This window comes from Acromyrmex echinatior, chromosome 3, assembly GCF_024713525.1.
Source record: "Acromyrmex echinatior isolate Ae372 chromosome 3, ASM2471352v2, whole genome shotgun sequence".
NCBI lineage: Eukaryota > Metazoa > Arthropoda > Insecta > Hymenoptera > Formicidae > Acromyrmex > Acromyrmex echinatior.
The window spans coordinates 16,588,295-16,602,471 of NC_141854.1; the positions used below are offsets into that span (position 1 = coordinate 16,588,295).

General features: G+C 35.1%; 1 long non-coding RNA gene across 1 annotated transcript; it reads left to right on the plus strand.

Annotated features, from left to right (window-relative positions):
* Window positions 1–165: 165 nt before the first annotated feature.
* On the plus strand, window positions 166–8,307 carry LOC147910280 (uncharacterized). Its single transcript, XR_015544600.1, has 2 exons — window positions 166–2,196; window positions 3,529–8,307. It is a non-coding gene; the product is annotated as an uncharacterized LOC147910280 (long non-coding RNA).
* The last annotated feature ends 5,870 nt before the right edge of the window (window positions 8,308–14,177 follow it).

Genomic DNA, 14,177 nt, shown 5'->3' on the forward strand with positions numbered 1-14,177 from the left:
TCCGTTCGGCGACTTCCACCACTGTACGTCCGCGCGGAGTAACAAAGATCGCGCGCGGTCACCGAGAGAGAGAAAAAGACTAGGGAAGGGAGGGAAGATGTAAGCTGGCAGTGGTAGTAGCAGTGGTTGTGTGGTGGTGGTGGTGGTGGTGGTGGCAGCGCTCGCGGAGGAGGAGAAGGAGGACGTCGCCGTGGCGGAGTCCGGAGAGTGGTCTTCCTCGCGAGGCTCGCGAGAGACGGAGGAGGAATTGCCCGCCGCGCCGCGCCGTACCGAGGGAGGAGAGAACGCGTGCACGTGCAACGCGAGATTCACCGATCCGCGGAAAACGCGAATACTGATTGTCGCAGGTGGAACAAAAAAGAGAAAATATTCATTACGTTAAACGTTACATGTATTTGTTTTCAGCCGTTGTTGCAGCACGGAAGAGTTCCGCAAAATTTCCACAGGAAGTCATTTCTCGTAACTTTAGTTAGCTTCGTTCCTGAAAAGTCATTTTTATCATACTCCAAAATTAAGTAATTTAAAATGCATATATAGATATGTGTGTGATTGATCAACGTCAAAAGTTGATTTTTATTAAATGTGAATACATTCGTGAGCAGTTTGATAAGTCAGTGACTTTTTAAAAAAAGCCTATTTTTTTTACAACGTATTATATTAATTTGACTCAGATATTGTTACTTGTACGCTGAGGAGGACCTAATCTTATGGTCGAAATGTTTGTAATTGATGATTGACATACATATTATATTAATATTTAATTATACACAACTGTGTCGACTCTCATTGGCATTCATTTTCCTTTATTGATTTAATCTTTGGAGCCTTTTTCAATTTTAATTGTTATGTTTAAAAGAAGATTATATTGAAAAATGACTCAAATTTTAATTTTAAAAAATTAAAAAGGATTACTGATTTATCAAACTTTCCTTGTAGATACGTACCTATATTTTAACCATTTATTTCATGAATTAAAATAATTAAATATACATATATTAACTCTTCATGGTCACCGTGGATCAAAATGACCCGAGCATATGGTAAATCATCTCAAGAGAATTAGACGAATATGCATTTGAAATATTATAAATTTAAAAAGTTATAATTTTTTCAATAATAAAACTCATTTTTCCGATATTAACACATTTACGGTTTTTTTGTTAAAATTAAATTTTTTTCACTACGATGTTATTATTCCATTTTCTTAAAGGATAAAATTATATACTGTAATTTTTTTAAATCAATGGAATACTATTGATTTGATAACATATCTCAAAAATGATTCGGGTCATTTTAATCCAGAGTAATCATCGTGTATCTTTTCTGAAGTGTCATCATGAAGGGTTAATATAAACAATGTAAAAAATGTTTGCGTTAATTTAAGATCACAACATTAAACTGTAAGTTGCAAGTCACAACGAAACACACACACACGCACACACACACACACACATACTTGGCAATATATCATACAAGCTTATGTGTGTATGTATGTATATATATATGCAAGTCTGTATGATATATTGCCAAGTTTAGATTGACGCGATTAGAATGGCACGTGCGAGCTGCACGCAACTCGAATTCGTCCCGTGTGTGCCACGATGGAACGCAAGAAGATGCCGAAGAAGTGGGATGGGCTTTCACAGTCACGCGGAGGACAACGGAGATTGTTAGTGGATTATTCAGAAAGAGCTCATAAACCTTTATCTGCTGATTGTGAGTCTGAAACGTAAAAGATGTTATTCCGTCCTAAGGAAAGCTAGAATAAACGAAGAGAATGGCTAAGTGAGTAGCGGAGGGAAGCGGCGAACAGAAAAGCTTTATCTTCTATCCTTTGCGAGTGGAAGGAGGAAGATGGAGAGAACCTCCTCTCGTTGCATGTATGTGTACGTCAAGAGTGGACACATCGATGTACACATACATCCGCATATTGACCAAGCGAATCGCTGGTAAATACCAGAGGCCCACAGTCGAGAGTGTATATAACTTGGTACGTGCGTGTGTGTTTATGTTTGTGTACGCTTAACGACACACCGCGAAGAACAGACCTCCTCGAGACACCGAGTGCTTGTTCGTTCCCCGAACTGAACGAGCTACGTTCGGAATGCCTGCTTTCACGAGGAGCACCGACAGATAGCCCACCACCTGGACCGCAGCTCCCGCGGTGTCTTCGGATCGTCAACCCATCGCGATTAGGTAAAAGCCGATGACTTAGCTTTCTACGCTTTCAGCTCTCGACACTACGTCGTGACATGAATATTGGCGGTTACAGCAGAAGATATAACGCTTTGTTAGCGTATTTTTTCTAAACATATTTAGTAAAATTAATTATTTATACATACAAAAGCGTTTGGATGTATATGAAATATTTCCCGACATTTTCAAACGCGTTAAATATAAAAGCTGAAAAGACTCTCTTTAGACTTGAACCGAGACTTGAATTTTTCATTCTATAAAATTATTTCTTCTTACGATAAAAAATTTTCTAATTTACTCAACTCTTTTAAATCTGGATTTGTGGACATTTTTATCGAGGTCAACTTTTATCAATGTTAATTGGTCTTAATTGAAATTACGTGAATTGAAACAAGAGAGAGATAAAGAATTGAACTGTATAAAGTTTACTGTTGATAGAATCGTTGCTCAGATTTTTTTACATTATTAACGCAATACTATATGAATTACGATTACACGAATAGATATTTCTAGTACCTCCTCTAATTGATACGAACGTATGTAAGATCCTCCGGGCCGATCTTCGCAGTTGGTCCTTGAGCGACGAGATGTGCAAATAAATCGTTTAATGATTGGGAGGTTGCAACAGACGTCTGACCATGCAAGGTCAAGTGGTTTCTCCACCGCGGCGATGTTTGAACCTTCTTGCGGTTCATTGATCTGAAGTATGACTGATGATCGATGAGGTATTCAAGCAAGTGTACTGTCTCGCATCTAGGAAATTTGGCGGATGACAAACTCAATTGATCATCGCAAGATGGGTCAAGATTGTACTAGCAGGCATCAGCATTCTTTCCATTACATCGATTAAGCTTAGACAATCATCTAGGAATCAACAATTCAGAAATAGGAAGGCTGTGAAAATGAAGTTTCGAGATTTTTTTTCATCTCTAGAAGTGACTTTTATAAAAGCGGTTATAATAAGCTTGTTCTTCGCCGGGAAAAAGTTATTGCGTGTACCTATTTTAACTAATAAATTGATTTCTTTCTATATATTTTTTATATATTTGTTTTTGTCATAAAAAACCGATGGAACTTTATCAGGATTTCAATTGATGCTTTCTCTACATTAAACTACATCAAAGACGAGGGAATCTATCGATTTTGTATGCCCCTCCTCACTAAAAATCCTCCAGTAAAAATTTAAATCAAGACTTAAGGTTAATTAAAATTGATAAAAATGAATCCTGATAAAAAAGCGACAGATCGAGATTTAAAATAGTTTAGTGAATGTTTTATTACAATCTTGGACATTTCATAAAATATTTATCGAATTCTCTCTTTTCTTCTTAGATCGCTATGTCAACATAGCCTGCGAAGGCTGTTAAGTAACACGCAGATCGAGCGACAAGCGCGGTCTCGCGCGACGAAAGATCGAGTTGCGGGGACTCGGTTATTGTACAACATATCGAAGACTCTTATCGAGGGACGGGATCCACCGTCTCCGCTCTGTCTCTCCCGTCGAGTTGTCTCCCCGCGCGGCTGTTAGCGACCGAAGTATCTACCTGACCACCTCGTTAGCTCTCTTCGTGGAAGCCCTTGCTCTCTCGTAGTAAGAAACCGAAGAAGAGAGAGATCCTCGAGCTCTCTTCCTTGTGCGGCTATTAGGCATGCAGGTATATATTACTGTTCAAATGTTAACGTTACATCTCTTGTCACTTTCTTTTATCATTTTATTATTGCGTAATAATTGTGTTATATTCCATCGCCCTCTGTAAACCAAATATTATTAGGCCTGATTGCACCAACGTTACTTTGACAGCGAGGCTTATAATTCTTTCTTTACTCTTTTTCAAGCTGACAGAGAGAGAGAGAGAGAGGGGGGGGGGGAGGAGTTTTAAGTCTCATGTTTAAAATTAAAGTAATAAGAGACGAGCGACACCAATTGAATCACTTCGCGAATCGCTTGTTTGAGAAAATGTCATGTAAGCAGCGACAACGTCGATCTCTAACCCTCTTCCAGTCATCCGTCATGTACATCTTTCGTATGTTAATTCGTCCTAAAAAAAAAAAACCTATTTACTTTTCACTCACGACACTAGCCGTTAGATAGGCAGATAAAAAAAACTTTTATGTCACTTTAAATTAATCATGCTTGATATGTCAAGATTTCGTGATTGCTTTAATATATCACTGTTCTGTCTAGGATTTAAACATTGAATTCTTCAGATCGATCATCAGACTCGCGCGTACTTCTCGCATACGTCAAATGAAGTAGTCGGTTGCGTCCAGTCAGCTGCGTATACTTGTAACAATACAAGAGATCATGCCTATTGTTTGCTTTTGCTTTCTTTTCGCGTAACGGGCGCAAGGTCGTTTGGATTCCACGGTGTGTTTCTCCGACTCTTTCGCGGTCGAAACGAGGAGAGGAATTTCACGAGCGTGTTTGTGCTACATTTGAAAGGCCCGCCTTTCTTTTTCTCTTTAACGAGAGAGCCTCTCTTTTTGCCTCCTTCTTTATTTATCTACCAATCTGTCTCTCTTTCTGTCGCTTTTTCTCCATTTCTCTTGCTTCCCTTGATCGGAACAACGTTCATCCGCGCATGTACGCATGTGTGGCCCGGATAATTAATCGCGATTTATTCGTCCCGGCATTGTCAATTTTAACGAGCGGTGAAATATTTTTATTGGGTGCTTGAGCCGCGCCGTTCGGGAATAATTTGTACGCAAATGCACGTTTAACTTAATTTATTTACGATGCGGAACGCTGGGTGCCGATATGTCTGGCGCGCTTTTTTTTAATAATCGAAACACAGCGACGCATCGTAAACCGCGATTTGCCGCTTATCGTCGACTCGCGCTTTGCGCATTAATGTGACGAGTATGTTCCCCGTACACAGTTTTACTACTACTTTTTATTACAAAGAAGCGATGGAGGCTGCCGCTTTCTATCTTAAAGTTTAGTGTTTTATTAATGTCCGTTTTTTATTTACGAATTGAAAAACGGCCTTGATTAATTTTGAAAGAGACAAAAAGATTTATGTTGTTGTTTTCAGAATAGTGTAATATTTCAATAAGTGTTTCTCAATTGATTTGTGTTCATCATAGGAAAAACAGTAAGTAATGATCGAGATTTTTTTACGGCTTCTAATGCTTGAATTGATTTTTTTTTTTCAAAAATGTGCTTCATGACGAGTCGTAAGTGAAATGGCTTCGTCGATTATAACAACAAATAATATGGGTATACCTAAAAACGAGGAATCTCGAAGGAGGCAAAAAAACCTGTTTACTCCAGGAAATATCAAAATATTGATTAATCATAATTGCATAATCTTAACGCATACGGTACATTTTTGAAATTTTGCATTATTTTTCTACACGAGGAGCAAATTTATCTTCATTTATTGCATCCGTAGCTTTTCAGAATAAACCAGTTTAATTTTTACCACATTTTATCTTTCACGCTTTCACATTTTTTCGCACATATGATCTCATGCACATGCAAATGATTCAGAATATATTCCCTGAACAACTATCATAATACCCATGAAAGCGTAATCGTCTTACGTCGTGAATGTGCTTTCCATTTACATTAACCACGCAATCTCCTAGAATGTGCGCGTGTCACGCGAATCGTTAGATTATTAAAAAGGAATGATACGCACGACCGGAAGTGATTCATGATGGTGTCGTCGTGTGTGAGTCGACTTAAATGGAAATCGCTAGTTCTAAACTTGTTGACAGCCTTGTAAGTCGTAATGTATTTACGACACGTTGATGTAGAACGACACTGAAAACAATTACTAGTAACGCGGAACAGCATCTTAATTATGAATCACGAAATTATACTCTTACTTTTCGATAATCGAATTAATCAATTTCTAGTTAAATTACACTCTCATCTCTTTTTCCATTTGTTTATTTACTTTATAAGTCACTAATTGATCGTTCGATAACAGAGTACAAAGTGTTGAAGTAAAATTATGTGTCCAATTGATAACGCGCACGTGTACAAACAATTAGGTTGAGAAATTAGGTTGAACATACTTGATTAGAATTTCTTTCAATATTGTGAGATCTGTTTTTGAGAGATTATATACCGGGCGAAACGAACACTTGTTGTGTATTCGATATTAATCTTCCAGTACTCTGTCTCCCATACGCACACGCAGACGCAATACACGTATATCGCGTACCTTGCTTATGGCAAGGTCGTTTTGGAATATTTCGCACGCGCCAAACACCTTTCGCATCCTCAAAAGGAGACTTACTCGCGACGGTCTCTTTGGAGATCGTTTGCTTTCGATTCCTCAAGCGCTTCTTCTGCGCCAACTGCCTATACTTGGCAGTTGAAGTGTGATGCTTTTATAGCATGTGGTTACTATTACATTTGTTCTTTATGAATATAGAATGAAGTAGAGAATAATATAGTTTTTCTACAACCTTTGTTATATTTTAACAATTGTATACATTAAGATTTTTGCTGCTATTTAATCTATATTTTATTTAATCAGATCGTAATTATTAATTTAATTAAGACCGCGAATAATTCCAATCTTCTCTTGGATAGGAAGAAGTAATAAATTTATGTGCGTGTTGTTTTTTCATTAAAAAATAAATATTATTTGTTAAGTAATAAATTTAATAATTTTTACGTGGTAATCGATAAACTATTCAAATTATTAGTAGAGAAACTAAATAATTCACGAGATTGAATCGAGAATCGATTTATATCTCCTAAATTTGTTATTAGTAACTTCGAAGCAATTTCTGTTCATCCACAATTATAACTTTAATGATAATGATATATATCAAAACATTTTTCCAAACAGAATTATCTTTGTCTTAAGTGACACTAACAGCGTAAAATGCGTGATAACGATTGTTGACTGAAATAAGACATATAGAATACTTGATGTATATTTATTTCATACTAGTATAATAAATATTTCATGGCATTCTCATATAAAATCTACTTGTGTTTATTTTCAATTGTATAAAGTTATACAGATAACTCTCAGTATAAATCGTAATTAGGTTCCTAAAAAATACTATCTTACGCGAAATCATATTATACTAAATTAATTAAAAATTGATACAAGAAAACAGAGTGAAGTTCCAAAAACTAACAAAAACTTTTATATTTATTCTATTAAAAATATGTTTATTTAAAATATCAATCAAAATGTGTATGCATAAATCGAGACATAAATATTGTAATTTCCTTTTTCTCTGTTAACCACAATTAAACGAGAACGTTTTTTATTACAAAATATTTTTCTTTTTTAAAATTTCTTTAACATCCAAATTTCGCGATATTTTGTTTTTTTGGAAAAATCTTAAAAATCTCTAACTTTCGTTTGCTTGCTTTTTCTTGCTTTTTATAAATTTATTATATAGGAGTTTCTCTAATTTTTTATTTATGTTAAAGCGTGTAGGAATCTCGTATTATATACAGGTGTCCCTAATTCTCTTATCGTCAGAGTGAAATCGAGTTGTATAGGGATGTCGTGTTATTCGAAGATTATCTATACAAACAAAATTCTTGCGCTATCATTTTCGAAAGTGAAATTCGATTCAACAAACAGGGCACGCACTATGAAATTATTTGGAATGGATTTCGATTGGAATTATTTAGTTATTCTCTAGATTTCTATTGCGTTTTCGGAAAACGAAATAACTTTGATCGGAGTACATTCCGAAAAATTCCATAATATCCATTCAGTTCCATGTGTTATCGTGTTTCTCTCTTTGTTACGAATAATTGACGCTTATCACGCCGCACAATTAATAAATTTCTATTGTTTATAACGAGAAACGATTTGTAATTATCTCTTATAAAGTATACATTTAAATCATAGTACTTTGTTTTAAAGCGATATACTTTAGAGAAAAAGATGATAGGAGTTATAAATTATTCCTCTTAATCTTTACAATTGATATAATTGTTTTTGTCATTAATGTCAAATGTGTTCAGCATTGCGTGTATTATTTTTTGATAGAATCAAATCATAATTTGTTCATTATTTTTGGAGATTGACAGTGCGTTATATATGAATAGTTAGATCGAACATATAATAAAAAGTAGCGATATCTATCTTTTATAATTACGTTTAAATAAAAGAAAGAAAATATTCAACGTGTGAATTCAGTAATTAAATATTTTGATAACACATAGACTGACGCGTGATTTTCGCGTTTGTTTTTGTGGCGTACAACGCTCTATTGTTCACATTAATTGTAAGTGAAGTTGATTGCCACTCGCGCGACAGGCAGATCTTGGAACGTGTCATCGCATTATTATCTCTCAAAACACAATTATTTCTTATAAAAAATTAACGGTTATCAATTGGCGCAATCAATGAACTCTTACAATTAATAACGATTATTTATCAAAACATGTTTCACAAGAATTATTAATTCGACGTAAGAATCGAAGTACTATGTGATAGGAACTTCACAATTTTATTCTGACGTTTACGAGTGATAATTATATTTTCACACAATGATGTTTGAATTCGAATGATATCTCGTTATACTTTTTCCAACTTAAATATAATTTTATTCACTGTCATTTCTTTGGTAAGAAAAATAAACATATAATAACACGACGAATTGCAGAACAGTTCGAATGATTTAAATATCCCAATTGTTTGTTTAATGCTTTGTTCATTTATTAATAATATTGTAGAACAAAATTTAACCTTTTTTTTTCACAACTTTTGCCAACGGATTCGAATTCGGTACGCAAAAATACGTCAGAAATGACTATTCACATTTGTGTTGCAAAATGGCATTTCTTAATCTAATTATATCATGAATTGCACGGCAGAACTGTGCGAAGTGTCGCGCAATTATCGTATTATAATAATTATTAATACGTACACGATCACAATTAATTATATTTTCGCAAGAGAATATGCGTGAATGAAGAAATCAGAGGAGTCAATATCCAAAGATCAAGCAATAACGAAACAATCATAGGGTAAGTGTCATGATCTCTTTCTCTGCATACAGCATTTATTTTTAAGAAATTACAATTATTTTATAGAGATTTGATTTTATCTGCGCCTTACGAGATCCATGTAACGACTGTATATGCCTCTGATTTACAATGTTTAAACATTTGACAGTAAACTTCCATTCAAATATACTATAAATTATCAATCACGTTGATCGCGATATACCCATGTATTTTTTAAAGAGCAAAGGATATCTAACTCACGTGCGTTAATTCAATAAATTTATCTATTAAGAATGAAATGTGACTCATGCGATTTTATCACGCGGCGGGCTCACGCAACTTTGTCTCGTAAGTGGAAATAAAAGACAGATATCGTGTCGTGATTTCTACGGAAAAGAGACACGTGCATCGCGCGAGGAAAACGTTCCAGCTTCGCGCACACAAGTCTGTAACTGCTAATTTGTTTGAGTCGAGGGCAAATAAACGGCATCGCGGGTAACGTTGCGCAGATGTGCGGCATCGGGCATAATCACCGCTGCCGTTGGTTTCTTTGAAAACTTTGCGTGTGTGTCGCCGGTTTCTAATACGTGTTTCTAATAGATATAAACCGCTCGATCGCCCGACGTCTCATACATAGCGCTCGATACATTAACGATCTCCCGCGATGACTGGCAGAGGATCGGCGACGCATTCTTCAGCTCTTCTTTATCGAATAAAAGTCTGTTATCGCTCAATCTCAGTCGGGAGACGGAGAATTTGCTGTGTAATTAATTGATACGAATAATTCTGTGTACACACGTCTTCGTTATCTATAAAATTCATTTTTTTTCTCACACGTATAGAAATGTTCACATTGTGTGTGAAGTTCAATACATTTAAATTTAATGAAGTAATTGAATAAAGAATATTGAATTAATATAAATTAATATTAATAATTAGTTGTATGTGCGCTATTACTTATGCACATTGAGAAAAAAAAATACTAAATTTTAATAAATATTTATTTGACCAACATTTATTTACAGGAAATAAATATCTACTTGATAAGAAGAAATGATTAATGGTTTTTGTATCAAATAAATATTAGACATTAAGGAAAAAAGTTTCTTCGTATTTAAAAAAATTTTTTTGCAAAAGCTTTTCATTTGTTGAAATTTTTGTTACAATTATATCATTCGCTAAAGTTTCAGCTTTAAGAATCTGTTTTTTAAATTGCGATATGATGATTTTTATCGGAGTTATGAGCAATCAAAATCAGAATGCTCCTTTACTTAACTCGCGAATAATTCAGGAACAAAAAATTCATAAGAACATTTTTAAAAAGTAATTTTGTAGGGGAAGCTTTCAAGCTTTCACGATAGGTAGTAGAAAATTTTCGTAAATTTTTTTTGGGCACGTGAGAGAAAGTGAAAAGAAAATTTTTCATCTTTTCCAGTTCGTAGTGTTTTAAATGTAAAAATGATCTAATTCACAGAAACTCAAAAAATATAATAATCTTTCGAAAATAGAGATTTCAAGCTTTAAAACCTAAATTTCGTTTTTGACGAAGATATTGTGTATACAATTTTGAATAAAAAAATACGAATAAAAAAACTTTTTCCCCAATCAAATATCTTTATACATATTTGATAAATATTTAGTCGGCACTATTTAAACAAATGATTTATTAAAATTTATTTTCAATATATTTTTTTTCAGTACAATAAATTGCACAATAAATTATATTCCTTTCGCAAAGATTTTGACTGAATTTTTATCTTACGGGTTCTCTAATATTTACGGAATTAGAATGCCCTAGATTTATAATATAAAAAGAAGCAAATACGTACGTTTAACCTATGACTACTATTTGCTATTATAATTGCGATTACGTTATTTAGGTTCCGGCAAAGATAATAGTAGCAATTTCAATTCGTTTACGTATGCTTGCTTAATAAACAGAAAAAAAATTTAAGAGCGCAGTTATCGGTCTACGATCCTGGCAATTTGCCTTACGCGGAATCGCTAATTTCTCCAGCGATTAACATACACCTTTGTATCGTGCGTGTTCTCGTCACTACGAGACCCGACTTCCCCAAATAAGTTACTGCCTTCGGGATGTGTTTTCCCGACCGAATCTCGCTCGTCAGTGCGCAGCGAGCGGTCTCCGCCGTGCCTAAGCGAAAACGCATAATGCATCGTACGAGGTAATGTCTATTTTGGGTTTAATTGGTTACGTTAAGCCCTCGGCAGGCCGGTTAATTTAACGCAACGGCGATGTTAGTCCGCCGCTCATTATCGCGCGTTGCACTCGCGCGCCATTTTTTTTTTTTTTTCCGATCGACGAAGGAGAGCAGCGTCTCCGTCGCTTTTGTCGTCTTGTCCCATAGGCATCTTTACGAGCGCTATCGGACGTTACACGCCGCCCAGTTGTAAACACGAAGATTGCAGAAATGAGTCATTAGCGCATCTCGTACGTCTCTGTATCCATCTCGTCGACCCTCGTCATTCGCCCTGGACAATTTTCGTGAAGTCGTATATTCGGCACGAACTAAACGAAATGCGGCACTCAGATTTACAGATCGTTAAAACGAAAATGATCTTTTCCTTGGAATCAGTCGGCCAATAAATACGGATTTCCTTACCGATCGGCCTTGATGAGATGTGAATCTCTCGCAACACTTCACGGAATCGGCGTGCACATCGGCGTGTTCATTTAAAATTACTGACAGTAACAGCTAATTAAGATAAGTATGTGTGACACAGAACAACGATCGAGAAAGATGTAAAATAAAAAATTCTTTAAGTCATTAAACTCGTCGATTTTTTTGTACATTTCAGGGATAAAATAAAAATTACAAAAGAAAGTTTGACAAAGCAAACAGATTTTATCTAGAAATCTTAAAACGTACGTAATTACGCATCGGCAGGTAAAAACTACCTGACTAATTCATCATAATTCTATGGAGCGGAAAAAAAAAGAATGGTTATCGGAGAACCGATCTTCGCTGCAATTTCCGCGATAGTAAATAATTCGATGAACGCGCATTCTTCGTCGTTTCTATTCATCATCGTTCGGCTTTTTGCGTTTGACTGCATGGCAAAGAGCGCAGTATAAGATCAAGTTTTTGTCTCAGGTGATTCAGCAGATTCAGCGATTAAGTAGGCGAACCTTTCAGAATCAATTTTGCGGTCGGCGCGCGATTGACGGCGGCGGTGTCGGCTGCACTTCCAATTACGATTCCTAATCAAACATTATCTATGCGCATCCATGTTCTGCGTCCATTCTTCATTATGCTCTCGTTGATTGTGCCGCGTCTGTCATCACTTTAAAAGTGACTGCGAATGTGACGTTAAATCGATGGCTATGCTGTCGTTTAGCAATCGTCGTTCGTTACAATAAGAAGACGCAAAAAATGCATTTACGTCGTACACTTGTTTGTAGCAAAAAGCTTTCATACATTGCACTTTTTATTTTTAATTCTTTTAATCCGGAAATAATATCATTTGATTTTTTTATGTGAATGGTTAGTTTGAGATGTTTTCACACGCAAATTAAAAATTATTATTAATTAAATATTGTATATGGATTTACTTAACATTTAAAAAATAAGAAGAGATAAAAAATATGAATTTTTGATTAGTAAAGAAAATTATTGTGACTAAACTTTATTTTTTCTCTGCTAGAATGCAAAAAATCCGTGGATTTAATATTGTACGAGTAGTTATGTATAATATATAGCGAAAATATTATTATAAATCCTAGAAAAATCTGTAAAATTTGTATTAAATAAGCAAATATAAAACTAATTGTAAATATAAAGATATCGTTTAGTAGTCTTTTTCATGTCTTATGACAATTTTCAGCTTTATTTATTCAAAGTATATATATCGGCTTTTCGATACTTTAGTCAAGATAGATATTTAGGTACTTCAAATTGTAGACAAATTTCAAATATGTGACAAGATAAGAGATCTAACTAATAAGCGTGATAGGAAAAAAAAAATAATATATAATAGGTTACGTGAAAATTTCTACTACGATGAAAATTTTCTTTCTCTGCTAAACAAATAGCTCGCCGAAAAGAAATTCGGACAAAGATATCAATCTTAAGACATCTCTTTCGGCTTCATTTGACAGGGCAAGAGATACTTATCGAAGAATCGAGGTGGGCTCGATTCCGGATCATCTGTAGGTATAGCTGCAATAGGTATATGTTTAGAGTAGGAGCGAAAGAGCGCGGTAATTGGACGGAAGCCATCAATTATCGAAGGACGAGAGAATCCTGGGAGAGAAGCCCGGCGGTTTTCGGTCACTCCCTTTTTCCCTGCCTCGTTATCCACTGATTACCGATCTCTCTCTTTCTCTCACGGTGGCTTAACCCTCAAACATCGCTATTGGTGGTCCCAGAGTTGCGAGTTTAGCAAGGTGGTCTGGTATTAAATCATAAAATGCCAGCAGGAGAGAATGGAATGAGAGAGAGAGAGAGAGAGAGAGGGGGGAAGAGAAAGGAGCGCATCCTTCCGTCGAAATTTTATTGCGGCAGTAACTGACGTGCGCCGCTGAGGGTCTCTTATGTTTCGCCGCCCTGTGCTCGCCCGAACAATCGACACGATTATTCACGCGAAATGATATTTGATTAAAGTAGCATCTTAATTTCTAGCCGATCGTAAATCATCACCGCTGTGGTATAATTTCTGCTAATATATATATTTCGTGTTTACAAAATCGAGGGACACGTTATTTAAATTGTACGTCACTTGAAAATGATCTCGTAAAATACGTACTCGAACGAGAATCTATTTCTGCAAAATCAAATATCAAAATTTTTTTCCGGTAATTAATTAACATTGGAAATTAGTTTTAAAATTTTGATTTTTAATAATAAATTTTGGACATTAGATATCTTCATAATTTTATTAAAAACCATTATCATTCAAAACAATTAATAAAAACGAATTTTTATTAATTGTTTTGAATGATAGTGGTTTTAATTGATGTTAAATTATGGAATGCAGCATTTTGCGCGTTATAGAAGTGATGAGTATAGCTGTGAGT